General features: G+C 44.3%; 1 protein-coding gene across 1 annotated transcript in view; it reads right to left on the reverse strand.

The window, feature by feature from the left end:
- STX5 (syntaxin 5) overlaps nt 1-12,897 on the reverse strand; it is a 41,819-nt gene that overhangs the window by 25,214 nt on the left and 3,708 nt on the right. The gene's annotated exons all lie outside the window — the stretch shown is intronic.

Below are 12,897 nucleotides of genomic sequence, written 5' to 3' on the forward strand. Positions count from 1 at the left end.
ACAATTCCCAGCATGCCCCGACAGCCAACGGCTGTCGGGGCAAGCTGGGAGTTGTAGTCTTGCAACAGCTGGAGGCACACTGATTTGGAAACATTGCTCTGAAGTGACAGGATCTGGGACTTTACTGTACGATCAAATCACCCAACTGTACGTACACAATATATTGTATCTATAATGGACGCTTTCAGACTACAGCTACACAGCAACACATAGCCAGACCGCAGTCTGATGCTTTTCGATGGTCGCCAGTGTGTGCACAACCAACTAAGGCTGGGTTCACATCACGTTTTTGCCATACTGTTTTCAATCCGTTTTTCCTAAAGAAAACCGTATGGCAAAAAAACGGATGGAACAGTATGGAAAAAAGTAAACCGTATGCGTTTTTAAACAGTATACTGTTTTTAAAAGTGCATACAGTTCCATCAGTTTTTATAGAAAAAAGAAAACCCCATACGTTTTTGAAAATTTTGTCCATTTTTAATGGGAGGGGTCTTGGGTGGGGACTTTAGGATTCAAATGCGCATGTGCAAAGTAAAAACGTATACGTTTTTCCCGTATGGAACCGTATACATGTGCGTTTCCCATTGACGTCCATGTTAAAAAAAAACGTATGCGGTTGCAGTATGGTTTTTAAACCGGAGTCAAAAGCGTGGTTGACCACGAATTTGTCTCCGGTTTAAAAACCGTACTGCAACCGCATACGTTTTTTTTTTTTAACATGGACGTCAATGGGAAACGCACATGTATACGGTTCCATATGGGAAAAACATATACGTTTTTACTTTGCACATGCGCATTTTAATCCTAAAGTCCCCACCCAAAACCCCTCCCATTAAAAATTGACAAAATTTTCAAAAACGTATGTTTTTTTTTTTTTCTATAAAAACTGACGGAACTGTATGCACTTTTAAAAACAGTATACTGTTTAAAAACGCATACGGTTTACTTTTTTTCCATACTGTTCCATCCGTTTTTTTGCCATACGGTTTTCTTTAGAAAAACGGATTGAAAACAGTATGGCAACTCCCACTACAGGTATCATCCTTTATTTTATTATTTTTTTTTTTTATTTTATTTTTTACTATAAACATCCCCCCCCCTCCCGTTCTCTGCCGTGAGGGGTGGGAAGGGTGGGATAGGGAGATATATAAAATGTTTTCTTGCAATTTGGTCTAAAAGTATATAATGATATATCTGTTGTAATAAAAAATTTATAAAAATAAAAAAAATAAAAAGGAAACTAAATTTTTATTAAAGTTTTCAATTATACAAGACAAATCCAACAAAAACTTTGGGTAGCAATTAGAGATGAGCGAACTTACAGTAAATTCGATTCGTCACGAACTTCTCGGCTCGGCAGTTGATGACTTTTCCTGCATAAATTAGTTCAGCCTTCAGGTGCTCCGGTGGGCTGGAAAAGGTGGATACAGTCCTAGGAAAGAGTCTCCTAGGACTGTATCCACCTTTTCCAGCCCACGGGAGCACCGGAAAGCTGAACTAATTTATGCAGGAAAGGCATCAACTGCCGAGCCGAGAAGTTCGTGACGAATCGAATTTACTGTAAGTTTGCTCATCTCTAATAGCAATCCCAGGGAAAGGGAGAGAAGGCAATACAGCAAGGTCATTGCTCAATACACTAGCACAACCGTGGGCATAATCAAAAACATAAAACAAGGAACAAAAAGAAAGGGGAGGGGGAAGGATGGAAGAGGAGGGAGGGGAAGGACGACGACAAGGGGATTACGAACAAATAAAGGGATAAAACCAAGAGAATACAATAACTGATGACCATCATCCGATATTTTTAATGTGTTTTTTTTCTTAAAAAAATCTGATGTTCATCCGTTATCAGTTATTACCAGTTACATCCATTTTTTTAATCAGGTTTTTAAAGGGATACTCCGTTGGAAAACTTTTTTTATTTTATTTTTTTAATCAACTGGTGCCAGAAAGTTAAACAGATTTGTAAATTATAACAATAGAAGAATGTAGCATTCACTCACCGCAACAATGGCAATCGATGTTCCCGGCTAGAGGGGGATCGCGGGTCGGCGTCTTGTGGACTTCAGGAGCGCTCAGAGGCTACAACCGATTTGTTTCCAGGCCGGACGAAGCGCGCAACAGCGCGTGAAACAAACCGGTTGTAGCCTCTGAGCGCTCCTGAAGTCCACAAGACGCCGACCCGCGATCCCCTCTAGCCGGGAACATCGATGCCATTGTTGCGGTGAGTGAATGCTACATTCTTCTATTGTTACATTTTGATACTTTACCTGGGTGCATGCACCCCGCAGGTATTACGGAAAAACTGGACCCTGACAACTGCCGCAGACTCCTCGTACCGGTACCACTCATATACAGAGTTGCTCTCCTTCTGTTTCTTTCTTCCTTTGTGTGATAGATTTGTAAATCACTTCTATTAAAAAAATCTTAATCCTTCCAGTAGATATCAGCTGCTGAATACTACAGAGGAAATTCTTTTCTTTTTTGGAACACAGAGCTCTCTGCTGACATTATGACCACAGTGCTCTCTGCTGACATCTCTGTCCATTTTAAGAACAGTCCAGAGTAGGAGAAAATCCCAATAGAAAACATAGGCTGCTCTGGACAGTTCCTGACAGTTCTGTGTTCCAAAAAGAAAATAATTTCCTCTGTAGTATTCAGCAGCTAATAAGTACTGGAAGGATTACGATTTTTTTAATGGAAGTAATTTACAGATCTGTTTCTCTTTCTGGCATCAGTTGATTTATATTTAAAAATAAATAAATAAATAAATAAATAAAAAAATAAAGTTTTCCACTGGAGAACCCCTTGAACCCTTTTTTTTGTAAAGCTGTACTGATGCATGCTCAGTACAAAAAAAACAGATGTTAAAAAACCTGACAATAATGGATTTTTTTTTTTTTTGAACATCCGGTTCCCATAGATTTCAATGTTAAATGTCAATATCCGTTTTTTCAAAAATTTTTTTTTTTTTTTTTTTGCCGAACCAAAATTTAGTGCATGCACCGTCTTTTGTGCCGGCAAAAATAACAGACGTTAGTAAAAACGGACATGGCCTGATGCTAAAGGATGTTCAAAAAATCCCATTGACATGAATGGGATTTTATGACGGCCGTTTTCAGGACTTTTTGCCAGGAGTAATAATGGAGGTTTTTTTTTTTTTACAGGATGATACCTGTAGTGTGAAAGGTGCCTAGTATGGCCCCACATCTTACTTAATGTTTTCATTGCACCATTGGGCTTTCAAGAGGGTGCGCTACCAGATCGAAGAATGTAAGGGGCGCTCTGCAAGAGTAGCCCATACAAAATATTGATGTAACTACGTGACTTTCTGATGGGTCTTTATATTTTATTTGACACAAATTATACTTGGATTAAGCCGGCCTTTGGCTGTCCGGGCATGCTGGGAATTGTAGTTTTGCAACAGCCAGAGGCATTCTGGTTGGGAAACACTGGGTTAAATTTGGAAGCCTAACCTATGAAGAGGCCCCAGAGTTGCGCCCCCTTTATTCACCAGGCACAGCAGCAGGATTCAGAAAAAAATTTAAGAAAAAAAGAAAAAAGAAAAAACTTTATCCAATCCTATTAAATGCCATTACACATATCCAGGAGAAGTGACAAAACAGGTCCGACGCGTTTCGGCGTATCTTTTATAGACCATCATCCTGTTTACGTTAAGGGTGTATTCACACACACATACTGGATCTGATGAATATTTGAAGCTGGGTCCAATCATTTTAGTTTACATTAAAAATCTGCTGCTTCCAATATACGAAGGATACGGTACATGTGAATACACCCTAAGGGCTCGTTCACACGGGCGGAGCCACAGGGTATTTTATGCTGCGGATCCACCGATGATTGACCCTACAGTGTTGCCTCCAGATGTGTCTGCTCGGGGGAAAATCCACAGCTGATTTTTCTACCATTGACTACAACCGGTCAGCAGAAAATCCACAATAGACGCAGATTTGCAGATCTTCCTTCGGACCCATTGTTGTCAATGGTAGCAAAATCAGCTGCGGATTTTCCGCAACAAATAAGCTGCAGAAATTCTGCAGGTAATCCGCCCGTGTGAACATATCCTAAGGGCTTGTTTACATGCTAAGGATCTGCAGCAGATTTCATGTTGTTGAGTCAAAACAAAACAAACAAGTGAACACTTGCTTAAAATCTGCAGCAGATCCTGTACGTCTGAACATGAGTTGCTGGATTTCAATGAAAGCAGTGCGTTTCCTGTTGAGAGTTTAAATAGGGGCGAGCGCTCTGCTGCAGATTTTCAGCAGCGGAATTTCACGCCCCGTCCCATAGACTTGTATTGTGGGGGGCGGAGTCGTGACGTCATGATACTCCGGCCACGCAGTCGTGACCCGGCAGACTGAGGCTGCAGCACTGCATGCAGCTCCCACAGGTGGGTGCTGCATGCGAGATTGCGGGGGTCCCCAAAGGCGGGACCCATGAAATCAGACATATTATCCCCTATCCTTTGGATAGGGGATAAGATGTCTTAGGGCTGGAGTACCCCCTTTAAAGTTTTTTTTTTTCCATCCAGTGATTCAGTAGCTCTCACTAGACTCACTTCTCTCCGCTCCATAATTTCAGAGCCGTGGCAAGGTACACGTTCAAACTCCCGGCAACAACATAGTCCACTGCTAAAGGCCGAGGTCTAGGGAATGGACTCAAGTCCCACGCAGGTCTACAGGACTTCCTGCAATTCCCTACACCCCTCCCTAAAGCAGTGGTCTGCTGAGCTGCTGGGAGTTTGACCAGGTCATGCTGCCCATGCAACAAAATTATAGCTAAAGAAGCACTCCAGGATATATAGTAGTTATACACCTCCCCTCCAGCTCTATCTGTATACTGCTGCTGCCTTCTATTTGGGAGCAGGAATTATACTTATACACCTCCCATGAGGCTGTGTTTACATATTGTGTTTCTTGCTACTTTTTTTCTGCGATTCTCCTCAAAATTATGGCAAAAAGGAGATATTGTACAAAATAAAAAAATGCAGTAAAAATTCTACATGTGAACACAATCCAAAAATGTTAACTCTTCATAAAACTCCTCAATTGTAATCAAAGGTCAAACAACTCCTTAAAAAAAAACAAAAAAAAAAAAAAACTGCATAGTGTGAACTGACACAACCCACTTATGAATCTAATGAGTTCACCCGGGTGACCTCCAGTACCAGTAGCCCGATAAGATGACCAGGTGCAGGGATCAAATGCCTAGGCCAAAGGATTCATATGAAATGTAGGCTGCATTACAGAACCCACATCATTGTGCATTTGTAAACCAAAATGGAGCCTCTCTCATGCCTGCCACATCAGCTAAAACAGGTTGGCACAAAACATACACAAGAATCTCATTATTATTCTCTAATAATAGTCTATGTAGCATTATAGTCATGGCCGTAAATGTTGGCACCCCTGAAATTTTTCAAGAAAATTAAGTATTCCTCACAGAAAAGGATTGCAGTAACACATTTTGCTATACACGTTTATTCCCTTTGTGTGTATTGGAACTAAACCAAAAAAGGGAGAAAAAAAAGCAAATTGGACATAATGTCACCAAACTCCAAAAAATGGGCTGGACAAAATTATTGGCACCCTTTTAAAATTGTGGAAAAATAAGATTGTTTCAAGCATGTGATGCTCCTTTATACTCACCTGGGGCAAGTAACAGGTGTGGGCAATATAAAAAAATCACACCTGAAAGCAGATAAAAAGGAGAGAAGTTCACTTAGTCTTTGCATTGTGTGTCTGTGTATGCCACACTGAGCATGGACAACAGAAAGAGGAGAAGAGAACTGTCTGAGGACTTGAGAACCAAAATTGTGGAAAAATATCAACAATCTCAAGGTTACAAGTCCATCTCCAGAGATCTAGATTTGCCTTTGTCCACAGTGCGCAACATTATCAAGAAGTTTACAACCCATGGCACTGTAGCTAATCTCCCTGGGCGTGGGCAGAAGAGAAAGATTGATGAAAGGTGTCAACGCAGGATAGTCCAGATGGTGGATAAGCAGCCCCAAACAAGTTCCAAGCTGTCCTGCAGGCTAAGGGAGCATCAGTGTCAGCGCAAACTATCCGTCAACATTTACATGAAATGAAACACTATGGAGGAGACCCAGGAGGACCCCACTATGGAGGAGACCCAGGAGGACCCCACTGCTGGCACAGAGACATAAAAAAGCAAGACTACATTTTGCCAAAATGAACTTGAGTAAGCCAAAATCCTTCTGGGAAAACGTCTTGTAGACAGATGAGACCAAGATAGAGCTTTTTGGTAAAGCACATCATTCTACTGTTTACCGAAAACAGAATGAGGCCTACAAAGAACAGATGCTTGGGGTTGTTTTGCTGCCTCTGGCACTGGGGGCCTTGAATGAGTACAAGTCATCATGAAATTTGAGGATTACCAATGGATTTTGGGTCGCACAGTACAGCACCGTGTAAGAAAGCTGGGTTTGCATCCAAGATCTTGGGTCTTCCAGCAGGACAATGACCCCAAACATACATCAAAAAGCACCAAGAAATGAATGTCAACAAAGTGCTACACTAGAGGCAGATATTAGGTGGTTAATTAAAACTAGAAAGAACAATTACAGGTACTATGTAAAATGAGGAGGGGGGGGGGGATCTGGCCCTATTCCCATCATTGCATCACATGAACAAAGTGATCGACGTGTTTCTGCCACCAATAACAGAACGTTATGCAAACACTCAGACAAGTAATGTCCTCTCTGTTTGGTAGTTTAACTAGGAAAAAATGTTATCCGCAAGTAAATCCGGAAAGTTCATAGAAGACTTAACCCATAACATTCACATGCTAAGCCATGACCCTGACAATAGAGCAGAGTAAAGTCTCGTAGATAAATGTTCTACTTTAAAAGGGTTCTCCGGTGCTTAGACATCTGAAATCCAAAGGATAGGGGATAAGATGCCTAATTGCGGGAGTCCTGCCGCTAGGGACCCCCAGGATCTTGCACGCGGCACCCGTTGGTAATCAGTCCCCGGAGCGTGTTCACTCTGGGTCTGATTACCGGCGACCATAGGGCCGACGGCATGTGATGCCACGCCTCCGCCCCTCAATGCAAGCCCACGGGAGGGGGAGTGATAGCTGTCACGCCCCCTCCCATACACTTGCATTGAGGGGCGGAGCGCGAGGTCACACGGGGGCGGAGGCGTGACGTCACACGCCGTCGGCCCTATGGTCGCCGGTAATCAGACCCGGAGTCAACACGCTCCGGGGACTGATTATAAACGGGGTGCCGCGTGCAAGATCCCGGGGTCCCCAGCGGCGGGACACCCGTGATCAGGCATCTTATACCCTATCCTTTGGATAGGGGATAAGATGTCTAAGCACCGGAGAACCCCTTTAAGGCACTGAAGGAAATGTTCATCACAGGTGCTGCGTGTGAACAGGAATGTTAGCAGATTAACCCCTTAAGGACACCGGGTTTTCTCGTTTTTGCACTTTCATTTTTTCCGCATCACCTTCTAAAAATCATAACGCTTTCGATTTTGCACATACAGACGCATATGGAGCTTTTTTTTGCGCCATCAATTGTACTTTATAATGACATCAATCCACCACAAAATTAACGGTGAAACCAGAAAAAAAATATTTGTGGGGCAAACTTGGAAAAAAAACGAAAAAAAACCCCCACCATTTTGTAGCTTTTGGGGGCTTCAGATTCTGTGCAGTGCACTTTTTGATAGAAATGACTCCATATATTTATTCTGTAGGTCCATACGGTTACAAGGATACCTAATTTATATAGGCTTTATTTTACTTTACTACTTATAAAAAAAAGTTTTTATCGGTACCATTTGTGTTTTGATGGGACTTTTTGATCGCTTTCCATAAATTTTTTTTTTAGAGTATACAAAGTGACCTAAAAAGTACGCAATTTTGGAATTTGTAACTTGTTTACGTGTACGCCATTGACCGTGCAGTTTTTTTTTTTTTTAAACATCTTTTAATTGTAATTTTTTCTCACATAAGAAAAAACAACTGTACAGTCCAGTAAAGTACAAGTGAGTGCTTACATACGAGATTAAGAAATATACAGACACCCACCATAATATTGGGAAAAAAAAAAAAGTTATATAAATAAATATATATATATATATATAGAGAATAAAAATTATGAGAACTAAATACACACTATGGTGGGAGCTGTAAGGCACCCAACGTGTTTCCTATACCTCATCAGTACCATTCAGAGGAGCTAAATGGTCTAACAATATCCACAAATTCAGTTGCTGTATATTGTGAGAGAATAAAGATCTTCCATTTGTCGAAAAAAAATTCTCAGTGCGAGTGTTTGTGTCCTTCTGAGTCAATCCTATCTATCCCACACAGTTTTTTGAGTTACGTAATCACCATGGACAGAGCAGGGATAGGAGGGGAAAGCCAACAGGCAAAAATACAACTTAGGGACACTAAAAGTACAATATCAACTATTTGAGGCACCTAGGGGACAAGTGGATGATCAATCTGGTGGTCAAATTGGTGAAAGGAGAACTCTGGGATTACATGGTAAGTTTAGACCCCACGTGTCTTTAAAGGGGTAGTCCAGTGGTGAAAAACTTATCCCCTATACTAAGGATAGGGGATAAGTTTGAGATCGCGGGGGGTCCGACCGCTGGGGCCCCCTGCAATCTCTCTGTACTGGGGCCAGTCTCTCCGGCCAGATAGCGGGTGTTGACCTCTGCACGAAGCGGCGGCCGACACGCCCCCTCAATACATCTCTATGGCAGAGCCGGAGATTACCGAAGGCAGCGCTTCGGCTCTGCCATAGAGTTGTATTGAGGGGGTGTGTCGGCCGCCGCTTCGCGCGGAGGTCGACATGCCCCCTTCCCATGGTCGGGGCTCCGTACAGGAGATCTCGGGGGGGCCCCAGCGGTCGGACCCCCGCGATCTCAAACTTATCCCCTATCCTTAGGATAGGGGATAAGTTGTTCACCACTGGACTACTCCTTTAAATGGGTACTCCGCCCCTAGACATCTTATCCCCTATCGAAAGGATAGAGGATAAGATGTCAGGTTGAGGGGGTCCCGCCGCTGGGGACCCCCGGGATCTCTGCTGCAGCACTCACCTGTTGCGGCTTCCGGCAGCGCTGGAGGCTCTCATCCTAACGCCTCACGACCACGGTGACGTGAGATCGTGATGTCACGCCAGCCCCCTCAATGCAAGTCTATGGGAGGGGGCGTGACGGCTGTCACGCCCCCTCCCATAGACTTGCATTGAGGGGCGGGGCGTGACGTCACACGGGGGGGGGGGGGGGGGGGGGGGCGGAATCATGACGTCACGATCTCACATCACCGTGGTCGGGAGCCGAAGCCTCCACCGTTTCCGGAAGCCGCAACAGGTGAGTGCTGCAGCCGAGATCCCGGGGGTCCCCAGCGGCGGCTAAGATGTCTAGGGGCGGAGTACCCCTTTAATATAGGTCAGGCTGAGATCCCAGTAGGACATTGTATGAGGATAGGTCCTAACCCCATGCCATATGTTGTTCAAAGATGTGGAGAATTTAGGGCACGCTGTGAGTCTATTAGGGTAATCGGGAGATGGCAAAATATTAAAGCCGTAGAGTGCAGAGTTAATGATGGATCTACAGATGACATTCCAACCCCGCAACACACAGTCAGAAATGTCATCATCCAGTATCCAAGCGGACCACAGGTAGAAGAGGGTGGTAGGGTCTGTTTTTAGAAGGACCCTCCGGAGGGCAGTATATATTGTGGAAATAATGAGTTTACGCGGAGTAGTACCTATGAAATAATCTAAGGTGCGGTCCTGCGATTCCTTATCTAAGTTTTTTTTCAAGTGAGCAGAGAGGAATAAATACAGCTGAGCTAAAGGGAACACATGGGAAGACGGCAACCCAAAGAGTCTGCAAAGACATTGGCGAGATCCAACGTTTGATGGATCTATCAATAAGGTTACAAACTGTGGATAGGCCCTTAGATGCCCACAAAGCACTAACATGGGAAGGGATACCTGTTGGAAGTTCCGGGTGATTAGTTAAAGGGGTAAGATGTCTCACCACGGGGGGTTCCGCTGCTGGGGACCCCCGCGATCTTGTATGCGCCACCCACCTGTTTGAGCTGCACGCCACGGTGCCAGCTCACAAACAGCCGGGTGGCCACCACAGGGCCGGAGTATCTTGACATCACAACTCCGCCCCCAGAGGCGGGACCCCCACGGTAAGACATCTTATCCCCTATCCTTTGGATAAGGGATAAGATGTCTCAGGGCCAGAGTACCCATTTAAAAGGGAGAGGTTTGTATACCAGAAAAGGAAGCTGGTGCAGTTTCCGGACCTCCTTCTATGTCACCACCGTGTCTCTGAGGAGAATGGAACGCTTCACTAAAGAAGGCAATTTATAGCAGGACGTGTAGTAGAGCAGTTAGGTCCCATGGGGTAGGCATGGAAGGAGGACCCGTGTATCCAGTCCACCACAAACCTAAACAGACAAGATAAGTTATAGCCCCTCACATTAGGGAAGTTAAAAAGGGGTACTCCGGTGGAAAACTTTTTTTTAAATGAACTGGAGCCAGAAAGTTAAACAGATTTGTAAATTACTTATATTAAAAAATCTTAATCCTTTCAGTACTTTTTAGCAGCTGTATGCTACAGAGGAAATTTTTTTATTTTTTGAATTTCTTTTTTGTCTTGTCCACAGTGCTCTCTGCTGACACCTGCTGCCTGTATCAGGAACTGTCCAGAGCAAGAGAAAATCCCCATAGCAAACCTATGCTGGTCTGGACAGTTCCTGACAAGGGACAGAGGTGTCAGCAGAGAGCACTGTGGACAACACAAAAAAAGAAATTCAAAAAGTAAAGAATTTCCTCTGTAGCATACAGCTGCTAAAAAGTACTGGAAGGATAACGATTTTTTAATAAAAGTAATTTACAAATCTGTTTAACTTTCTGGCACCAGTTAATAAAAAAAAAAAAATATTCCACTGAAGTACCGCTTTAAGGCCCCCATCCTGTTTACCTAGCACGAGTTTATGGAGAGTTATCCGAGGCCATTGACGCACCCAGATAAATTTGATTAAAACAGAGTTCAAACTACAGACATCAGCATGCTTGAATAGTAAGGGCAAGGTCTTTAAGGGATAAAGAAGTCTAGCAAAGCTAACCATCTTGATCAGATGACATCTGCCCATAAAGGTGAGTGGGAGGTGTCCCCCCCCCCCCCCCCCCCCATCTCATCAATTCGGCACGGATTTTCAAGAGTAGAGGAGGGAAATTAAGGGTATAAATGGTGTCAGGAGTCTTACCAACTTTGATCCCCAAATAAGTGACAGAGGACGAAGCAATTCTAACACCCAGGCCACTAACTTCAGGAAGCCAGAGGGGCGGGGAAGACCCTAAGGGAAGCAGTTCCGACTTGGTACCATTTATCTTATATCCCCCCACCCCCCCCAAAAAAATAAAAAAATAAAACATAAATGGTCCAGAATACCCTGTAACGATGCACCGGGATTATTGAGGAAGAGTAGGACGTCATCTGCAAACATAGTGAGTTTCACCTCCTTCTCTCCCACCTTAATGCCTGAATAAATGCCCGAGGACGGTAATGACCTGGCCAGGGGCTCATGGGCGAGGTCGAAGAAGGGACGAAAGAGGGCAACCTTGCCTCGTCCCCTTATATAGAAGAAAGGGTGCCAAAAGGATGCCAGGCGTGTAAACTCTAGCCACAGGTGCTCTAGAGACTCCCGCCAGGTAAGTGCAGACCCAACAATGATTGACATGCTGCAAAACTTCGGACGTGTCACACAGACAAGACAAAATTCTTGTTCGGTCGGGGTCTTGGTGCTGAGACCCCTAGAGATCTGAAGAACCAGCGGGGAGAAGAGTGTGGTATCTTGCTCACAGGTTTCTCTGGACGGCCCCTATAGACTTATGACGCAGGATGGAGATCTCTGTGAGCCGGGGAGTGAAGCAACATTCTGCATGCTTCGCCCCACTCATTCTCCTGAACAGTGAGGGGTCTCTATCCAATCAAAACATTTCACATGTCAAAACTCCCCCCCCCCCCCCCCCCCCAAGTGCAGGCCTCAGGTCAACAGATGGCAGATGATCCACCTCAGATTTAGCAGTAGTGGGAGCTGCTGGTTACAACCAAATTATGCAGAATCCCATCATCTCTGAATGCACAACACGTCCAACCTTGATGCAGATGGGCTTCAGCAGCAAATACCAAACTGGGTGCCACTTCTGTCAGCTAAGAACAGGAAACCGAGGCTACAATTCACACAGGCCCCAAAATTGGACAATGAGAGACTGGAAGAACATTGTCTGGTCTGAGGAGTCTCGATTTCAGCTGATATTCAGATGGCAAGGTCAGAATATGGTGGAAACAACATAAAGCCTTATCCATCCTGCCTTGTTCAGGCTGGTGGTGGTGTAATGGTGGTGGGGGGGAACATTTTATTGGCACACTTTGGGCCCCTTAGTACCAATTAATCATGGTATAAACACCACAGCCTACCTGAGTATTGTTACTGACCATGTCCATCCCTTTATGACCACAGTGGACCCATCTTCTGATGATACTTCCAGCAGGATAATGCCCCTTGTCACATGACATCATCTCATACAGGACAATGAGGTCACTGGACTCCAATGGCCTCCACATTCACCAGATCTCATCCAAGAGATCACCGCTGGGATGTGGTGGAACCGGAAATTCTTATCATGGATCCGACAAATCTGCAGCAACTGTGTGATGTCATCGTGTCCATATGGAGGAACTGTGTGATGTCATCATGTCCATATGGAGGAACTGTGTGATGTCATCGTGTCCATATGGAGGAACTGTGTGATGTCATCGTGTCCATATGGAGGAACTGTGTGATGTCATCGTGTCCATATGG

Source organism: Hyla sarda, chromosome 6 (genome assembly GCF_029499605.1).
Source record: "Hyla sarda isolate aHylSar1 chromosome 6, aHylSar1.hap1, whole genome shotgun sequence".
Taxonomy (NCBI): Eukaryota; Metazoa; Chordata; class Amphibia; order Anura; family Hylidae; genus Hyla; species Hyla sarda.